The 8,785-nt window shown below is 48.6% G+C and overlaps 1 long non-coding RNA gene across 1 annotated transcript; it reads right to left on the bottom strand.

Moving 5' to 3' along the window:
• LOC307183341 lies at positions 1–8,391 on the bottom strand. Its single transcript, XR_013827446.1, has 3 exons — positions 8,199–8,391; positions 7,141–7,360; positions 1–1,751 (listed from the first exon to the last, which is right to left on the bottom strand). It is a non-coding gene; the product is annotated as an uncharacterized lncRNA (long non-coding RNA).
• Positions 8,392–8,785: the final 394 nt, after the last annotated feature.

Raw genomic sequence — 8,785 nt, 5'->3', positions numbered from 1 at the left:
CACCAGGCAAGGTGCCATGTCACATGCATCATCTCATTTAATCCTTAGAAAAACAATGTGCTACATACTGCTGTATATCTGCCCATGTGGTTCCAAAGTCAATGCAAATACAGGTCGTTCCTCACTCAAGAAGAGAACAGGTGCTGGTACTGCTAAAAAGACAAGTCGACTCACCTCACCAACATTTGTGCCTTCAGAGACAACCAACAACTTGGAGTGCAACTGGAAGGCATCCATCTAGCAGTTATGTCCTTCCCCCAGGACACACACCTTTTGACTGATCAGCCCAGCTTAGCCCACAGCCACAGTTGAGAATGGATAAAAGGAGCTCCCTTGGACTCTAGAGGATCCCTGTAATTTATCCAGCATCTTCAAAGAAGAATGTACACACATAACGGAATTTCTCAGCGACTAGGGCATCTGCCCCTACTCTTAAAAACATGTTGTCAGTAGGGCAATTAATGAAATTGGAATGTGGACTATGGATAAAAGTATTGTATCTATGTTAAATCTCCTGAACTTGATAACTATATGTGGTTACATAAGAGAATACCCTTTTTCTTAGGAAATATACACTGAAGTATCAGGGGGTTTAAAATGAGACATTCACTTAGGGAATTTTTGAAATTTCAGAAATATGGAAGAAAAACATAAAAGCATCATTTAACTAACATTTTAGGGTCATCATGAACGCCCATTATAGAACAGTGTGATATAATGAGTGTTTAGGTTCTAAATGATTCACAAGGTATCTAAAACACAACTTTAGTTTGATTCTTCATTCAAGTTTGGTTTTTACTCAGAATTTGGGTTTGACTCAGATCAGCATCTAGAAGAGTTCATTCTGCTGCAGGGTACGCAGTTGAGGAGAAATCCCTACTGAGTCAGCCAGAGGGGCGAGGGGGCTGAGCCTGGGAATTGGGCCCAGACTGGAAGGAAGTGAGCAGAGGCAGTGCCAGGAGAGGAGTGCTGTCAGTCACACACCTCAGAGATGAAATCAGCTTTGAGGTTGGACCAGTGCTAGGTGAGATGAGACAGTAGGAAGAACAGGGCTTCTTGGGGGACCCTTGACCCCTGGCTCACTGAGCAACCAAGGGGGTGATGGGAAGAAGGGAAAGCTGTATCTCAAAGCCTAAAACCCATTCACAGAAAGGACAAGTGTCATCAGACTCTACTCGTTTATCTACAGCCACACCCTTCTGTTGCCCCATACTTTCACTTCTTAAGGAATCATAATTTTAGCACTTACAAGGGCCCTGGACCTTACTATTCCAATCCCCTAATTAGGAATAGGAAAGCTGAAGCCCACAGAGCAGCACAACGACCTGTCATGTTCATGCAGCAGATGACAAGAGCCAACATGAGCAGCTGATAATTGCAACTCCAAATTCAGTACTCTTAACACATGGAGGATCTTGTTATTCATCTAAGCCCCTTCTCCCCCTTGTTAGAGATGAGAAAAGGGAGGATCAGAGAGACTAAGGGAGTGGCCTGAAGCCAAAGACAGAGCTGGGAGGGGAAAGGTGGCCAACATCCAGGTGGAGTTATGAAAGTTGTTTTGAAGTCACTTCCCTGTGAGTCAGGGTTGGCTTGAGTGTGTAGATTAACTTGCTTCTCCAGCCCCGAAGGTTCCATATTAGCCCCATCTAGGTTTCCCTTACAGTCAGACTTCCGGCTCTTCCACTTGGGTGAGATACCCTGCCTGGGCTCAGCCTCTTCTGCTTGGTTCTTCATCCTAACCCAAAGGAAACCTAGGGGGCAAACCCATTTTCAAATCAGGAAAAGAGGGTGGAAACGTCAGAGAGAGGCCCTGCAAACAGGAATGGCAAGGATCTTCTGAGGTAAAGGCAAGATGCAGGAATATTCTGCTACATGGGGGAAGGGAGGTGGGAGCCAGGATTGACAACAAGGAGAAATCAGGGCTTGATGCTGGAATGCCTGCCCCAAGTTGTATGGCTGTCCAGACCTAAGTACTGGGTTGGCCCAAAAGTTCCTTTGGTTAAGGAATACATTGTTCAATACAGTTCTTGGTGAAAATGAAAAATGTGTCTTTTATTTTTGCTTAAAACCAAATGAACTTTTTTTGGCCAACCCAATACATTCCCGGGCTAGGCTGAAGAGTGGGATGGACCAATCACCTCACATCACAATTCCTACTGGAGGGCCTGCAAAGGGGGACTCTGTTTGTAATAGGACAGGATGTCACCTGAGGAAGAGGAGTTGCATTCCTGTGCTCAGGGTTAGAGGCCCTCCCTCACACCCCTGTCAAACTTGGATTCTAGAGAGAGATGGCAAGGAAGGGGCTCTGCTCCTCCCTGGGGAGCTGAGCAAAGGCCCTCAGAAACTCAGTCTCCTCCAGACTCTGTTTCCACAGACATAGCTCATTGCCACCTCTATTCCTTACACTGTGCTTGGGTTAACTCTGGTCTCATTCTTTCATTCAGCAAGCATTTAGAGACATTTCCTATGTACTGGGCCCTGTGCAAGATGCTGGGATACAGTGGTGAAAAACAGTCACTGTCCCTGCCCTTCAGTACTTACACTCCAGCAGGAGAGACAGCAAGAATGACAATAAAAGTGAGGAGTATTAGAGGATGAGGGGAGGGCACCCCTACTTCATCTGGGGGTGGCCAAGCTGCCTGCTGAGCCAGGGTCAGCCTGGAGAGGTGAAAGGCGAGTTTGGAAAGGCAGATGTGCTGGTCCTGACTTGACCCAAAGGCCAGGAAACAGCTTTATTGCGGTATAATTTACAAACTATAAAATTAACCCACTGTAAGTATAGCTTGGTGATTTTTTTGAAATAAATTCGTACAGTTGTGCAAACATTACACAATCCAGTGTCCATCTCTCAGAAAGGTCTTTTGTACCCCTTTAGTCAATCCTTGCTCACTCCCAACCCTAAGCAACCAATGATCTGCTTTCTGTCTCTATGGTTTTGAATTTCCTAGAAATTTCACGTTACCAGAATAGTGCTATATATAGTCTTTTACATCAGGTTTCTTTCACTTAGCTTCCTTCATTTAGATGGATTTTTTACATACATCCATGTTGTTGCATGTTTGTTGCTTTTTATTGTTGAGTAGTGTGATACAGTAAGAAATATATATTTGGTCTTTATCTCCTGTTCTTGGTACACAGCTTCTCTAAAACCCCTGGAATCTCTAGCGTGATGAGTGTCTTTTATATGCTAGTGAGATGCCCAGATAGTTTCAAGAGGGGGGTTGCTTGCCAAAAAAACCCCAGGATTACAGGGTTGGAAGGTTCAGCCCCACCCCAAGAGAGGGGAGAGGGGCTTAAGATCGAATTACCAATGGCCAATGATTCAATCAATAATGCCTACATGATAGTGCTTCCATAAAAATCCCTAAATTATGGAGTTCAGAGAGCTTCCAGTTTGGTGAACACACTAAGGTACTGGGAGGGATCCTTGCAATTCTATATGAATATGAGGATCAACTTTTCCATTTCTTCAAAAAAAAAAAAAAGCCATTGGAACTTTGATAGAGATCACACTGAATCTGCAAATTGCTTTCGATAGTATTGCCATCTTAAAGATATTAAGTCTTCTAATCCATAAACACAAGATGTCTTCCCATTTATTTAAGTCTCTAATTTCTTTTGTAGTAGTCTGTGTATAAATCTTTTACTTCCTTGGTTAAATTTATTCCTAGGTATTTTATTATTTTGGATGCTACTGTAAAGGGAATTTTCTTAATTTCCTTTTTAGATTGTTCACTGGTGTCATTCTGGTTTTGATTTTCATTTTCCTGATGACTAATGTTGTTGAACATCTTTTCATAATCTTTTCATGTGCTCATCAGCCATTCATATGTCTTTTCTGGTAAATGTAATTTCATTCTTAATCTCCCACTCTGTATTTCTAGAGTGGAGAGAGGGGAAGTCCCTTTGTCTCTCTCACATACTTTCTCCCTTCTTCCATTTCTCTTTACTTCCAGAAAGTACTTAACAGGTAGAGGGATAGCATAGTGCAGGGGGTTAACAACACAGACACTGAAGCCATATCTAGGTCCCACTCTGCCATATACTAGCTGCATGACCATACTTCTTTTTCAGTTTCTTCAAGGTTTAAATAGGGTGTTTTGTTAAATAAGCTTTTCATTTGTTACACAAGATAACTACAGCCTACTACAGCCAAGCATTGTGCTAAACCCTACAATGCAGTCATGAGCAAAAGGGACACAGCCAATGAGCTTCCAACGCATTATTCCAGTGAATATGAAACCCCAATTGCAATTAACACCTGAGGGAGGGCCACAGGTAAGTGTCTGTCACAGGGCATTTTGACCTGGCTATCACCTGTTCTGAAGACACTGGTGCTTTAACTGAGCACAGGAGATGTTAGCTAGGCCAAGAGGAGGAATAGCATCCCAGGCAGTGAGAACGTGTAGGGGGTGGCACAGTACAGCTGAGGAGGCAGGTGGAGAGCAGTGTGGATGAAGCTCAGAGAATGAAAGGGGAATGTGGTGGAAGATGAAGCTAGAAGAGGCCAGCATGGGCAGACTGGATTGAGACTCAAAGGCCTTGCTGAGAACTTGAAATTTTATTCTGAAGAATAGGAGAAGCTGCTGAGGTGTTTTAAGCAGAAGGGTGACAAATTCAAATTTGTTTTTCAAAGAGATCCTTCTGGACACAGTACAGTTTGAGAAGACAGCATGAGGCTGAGTCCTGAAGTACTAGAACACTTAATATCCAAATAGAGCCTTGTACGTCAAAATGTGTAAGCAATGAAAGAGAGGCCTTCAAGAAGAGATGATCACCTACAAGTCAAATGCTGCTGAGAATTACTCAAGGAAGATGAAGACTGAAAAAAATCTACTGAACTCAGAGTCAGGAGGTCCCTGGTAACAGCTAAGGAGCCCCCAAACACTGCTGCTCAGACCTCAGAGTCTGTCTGCCCTCTCTACAGCCCCACAGCCACTGCGTCAGGACTTCCCCTCTGGCAGATCAGAGCAGGTCTTTCTCATTAAGCTTCTTAGGAGGATTCCCTGGCAGCTCTCCTGGCTGGTTGCACCAGATACATCATGGGGCCAGGCCAGTTTGACCATGTCTGCCTATCTCATCTAACCCACCTCACCCATTTCGCTACTCGGGAGCCAGAGGTACCTACTGGGTGCCACCATGCAGGCAGCCTCATGCCATGGCTAAGTGCTACTCTGAAGGCAGACACCAGTTCCTAACAGCTCTACCACTAATCAAGATCTTGGTGAAAGATTTCTTTTCAATTAAAAAAAATTTTGTTTTTGAATTTTTTTGATTTTTTTTTAATTTTTGGCTGCATTGGGTCTTCATTGCTGTGCCGGCTTTCTTTAGTTGCGGTGAGTGGGGGCTACTCTTCATTGCAGTGCGCAAGCTTCTCATTGCAGTGGCTTCTCTTGTTGCGGAGCACGGGCTCTCTTGTTGTGGAGAAACTAAGCCTGTGTGCCACAACTACTGCGCAGGCTTCAGCGGTTGCAGCATGTGGGCTCGGTAGTTGTGGCACGTGGGCCCTAGAGTGCACGGGCTTCAGTAGTTGCAGCACATGAGCTCAGTAGTTGTGGTGCGTGGGCTCTAGGGCGCGCAGGCTCAGTAGTTGTGGCACACGGGCTCTAGAGCACAGGCTCAGTAGTTGTGGCGCATGAGCTTAGTTGCTCTGCGCCATGTAGGATCTTCCCAGACCAGGGATCGAACCCGTGTCCCCTGCATTGGCAGGTGGATTCTTAACCACTGCGCCACCAGGAAAGTCCTGGTGAAAGACATTTAAGTGGCCGAAACTGTTTTCCAATTTGTAAAACGCTGTGCCAATGAAGCATGTATCAAATACTCCATCTAAGGAATTAGCTATCATAGGTTCATAGTCATTCATTCAACAATTGTTTATTATGCAAGTAATAGGGATATGATAGTCAACAAGACAGACGTCATCCATGTCAACACGGAATGCCTAATCTAGTGGGGGACCCAGTCAAGCAACGATTCAGTGCTTCGATGGGAAAAGCACAGGGTACTGGCAGAGGATCAGGTGGGTGGGGGAAAAAAGTCACACCCTTAGTCTTGATAGGGAGGGTTGATTTTTCTTTGGGCAAGATCATTCATTATAGCATAAATACAGGGTTGGTGCCATTGGCAAGAGAAGGTTTGGTTCCTGTCCTTAGAGAGAATTTAATTTGGTTGAAGAAGCAAGCACAGGAAAACAACGAGAAGAAAAATGCAAAGAAATTCTAGAATTTCTAGGCAACTGTCATACTGGGTGTCACACTGGCTTTTTTTGCAAAAAGTCTCAGCTTATCTATACTCAGGTTCCAAATATCCCCACCATACACAGGCCTAAAAGCTGGGCCCCAGGGCCACTGGAGTATCTGTGTCTCTCAAGACAGGGAGCAACGCAGGACCGCTACTGCTCCATAGGATTTTCCCAGGCTCGAAGCCCTCTCACCCAGAAGTGAACACAAGGCCTGCCCAGCAGAGGTCTGGGGTTCCTGCAAATTCTGTAGCTGGAGAGGAGGCTGCCGGAGCTCCCCAGCTTCTCTCAGGCCTTCCTCCTCTGCTAGGTTCAGCTATGAATAGCTTGCTGGTTTCCAGCTGGGAATCTCCCAGCCCTGCAAAGAGTAAGCACCGCCTTCTCACCCTGTGCTGCCCTCAGCCTGGAGCAGAAGGGGGTGGTAGCTGGCAAGGGTAAGGAGACTAGATGAGGGAAGGGCAAGAACCACCACCCCAGAGAAACTGGCCACTGGACTACATTACCCACAATCCCAGATCGTAAATGGAAAGAAGAGGCCGCTGGAGGCCTGCAGCCTTAGGTAGGAACAAGTCCAGAGGTGTCCTAGTCCCTGGGTGTGCAGCCCAGGCCCAGACCCAGTTTTTTTTTTCCGAAATGTAACCCCTAAACCTTCAGTCATGGGCCTTAGAGATCATCTCCTCTCCATGTACCCAAATCACAGGCACTCCCTGAGGCCAGAGAGACAGACAAGACTTCTTCTATTTTGGCCTTATTCACAGTGTGTGCCTGTGCTTACCACCAAAGACTGGAAGTCTGTGAGTGATTTTACTCTGGATCAAGTCCAGAGGCTTCTTAGTGCTACAAGCCCCCATATTACTTGACTTGTTACTCCCAAGCTCTGAGCTTTTATCTCCCTGCCTCACCTGAGGAAGAGCAAATGCTCACAGGTTGGTCCATGTTGCACTTCTGGAACCACGGCGGGGTGGGTGTTCAGGAACTGCTGCTGGTTTCGTCTCTGCTGAGATCTGGTCCCTCTCTGAGCTTTGCTCATCTCCCAGCAGATAGATCAGGGTAATCACATGGCTGCGGCAGGTTTAAGTCCCTGGAAGCACTGTACGAGGGCCTGTGGGGGCCTGCTGGTTCCTGCAGTGGATAAACCGGAGCTGTCAGGCTGAGCAAGTGAAGCCATTCTGGGTGGTGGAGGCACCCAGTGGGCACCACTCCAGACCACAGTGCCACTGCAGGTGTACACCTGCCCCATCTCTGTCTCCCCCACCCCAACCTTCCAACTTTCCACACAAACTATTCATGTTGGGTTCTGGGGCTCATGAAGCTCCAGACCACAGGGAGCGTAGCAGGTGAAGATGTTAGCGGCTGGAACTAAAGTCGGGGACCCCTGTCCAAGGTGAAAAGGCACTGTGGCTATCCTGACAACAGGGTCCTTTCCCTCTTTCCCCTCGCTCAGATATAATAACAACTTTCACATACTGAGCCAGGCACCAGGAATGCGAAGAGGAGTAAGATCGAATCGCAGTCTCAATAAATAACCGATGTGTTAGGTGCATCCCAGACCCGTGGGGTGGGAAGGACTTATAGATGGCCAGAGGCCTGAAACAAGTAAGGGATGAGTAGCAGTTCTACCAGAATGGTGTGGGAAGGGCATTCCAGGCCGAAGGGACAGCTTGAGTAAAGGCAGGGAGGAGCGAGAAACAGCAAGCCGGGAGGAAGGCAGGGCGAGAGAAATACCGAAGACCGACTAGCAAAATGCTAGCGGAGGCGCGCGGCGAACGAGGGCAGGCCCTCACAGCACGCTTAGGCTTGGGGTTTTAGGCCCCGGGCCGGGAGCCGAGGGAGGAACTCCAGTAAAGTCAGCTGCGCTTAGAGAATTAGGGGGAAAAGTGGGACAAAATATAAAACCGGTGGGGACAGTGGGAACCTCAGACCCTCTTGGGACGCCCAAGTCCGCCTGTCCCGCGTTTACCTCAGCCAGGCCGGGCCGCGCGTTCCCGGCCCCGCCGCCGCCCCCTCCTTGGCAGCGGGTCCCCTGGCCGCCGGCTTCAGGGCGCGGGCGGACCCGGAGGGCCGAACTCCCGCCCACAGCCGCCCGCGGGCCGCCTGCCAGACACGCCGGGAAGGAAGAGCCTTGTATGGGCCTCAGGCAGGGAGCAAGCGTCTGGCAGGGTCCCGGGAGGAAGCTCCATATATGGCGAGGGGCGGGCCGGGGGTGAAGAGCGCGCCCGGCGCGAGGAGCGCGCACGAGATGGAGGCCGCTTCCGCCGCCGCAAGGCGGAGCCGCGCCGCGCCGCGCCGCCCCACCCCCACCCCGCGCCAGGCCCACTACCCCTCACCCAACCCTTCCTGTCCCGGGAGGTACGCACAGCGCCCAGCACGGCTCCCTCGGTGTCGGAGCTACGGGAAGTGGGGACGGGAGGCGGGGTCCAGGCCGCCTTTGACGCCTGACCGAGCCGAGACTGGTTCCCGGCTCCAGGCACTTGCTCTGTGACCTTGGGCAAAACGCTTCAGTCTCTGATCCTCAGATTCCTCTTCCTCCGAGAGGTGGGGATAAAA

This window comes from Stenella coeruleoalba, assembly GCF_951394435.1.
Source record: "Stenella coeruleoalba genome assembly, chromosome: 3".
NCBI classification, from domain to species: Eukaryota; Metazoa; Chordata; class Mammalia; order Artiodactyla; family Delphinidae; genus Stenella; species Stenella coeruleoalba.
Note: the sequence above shows the minus strand (reverse complement) of the source record. Positions and strands in the feature narration are given on the sequence as shown.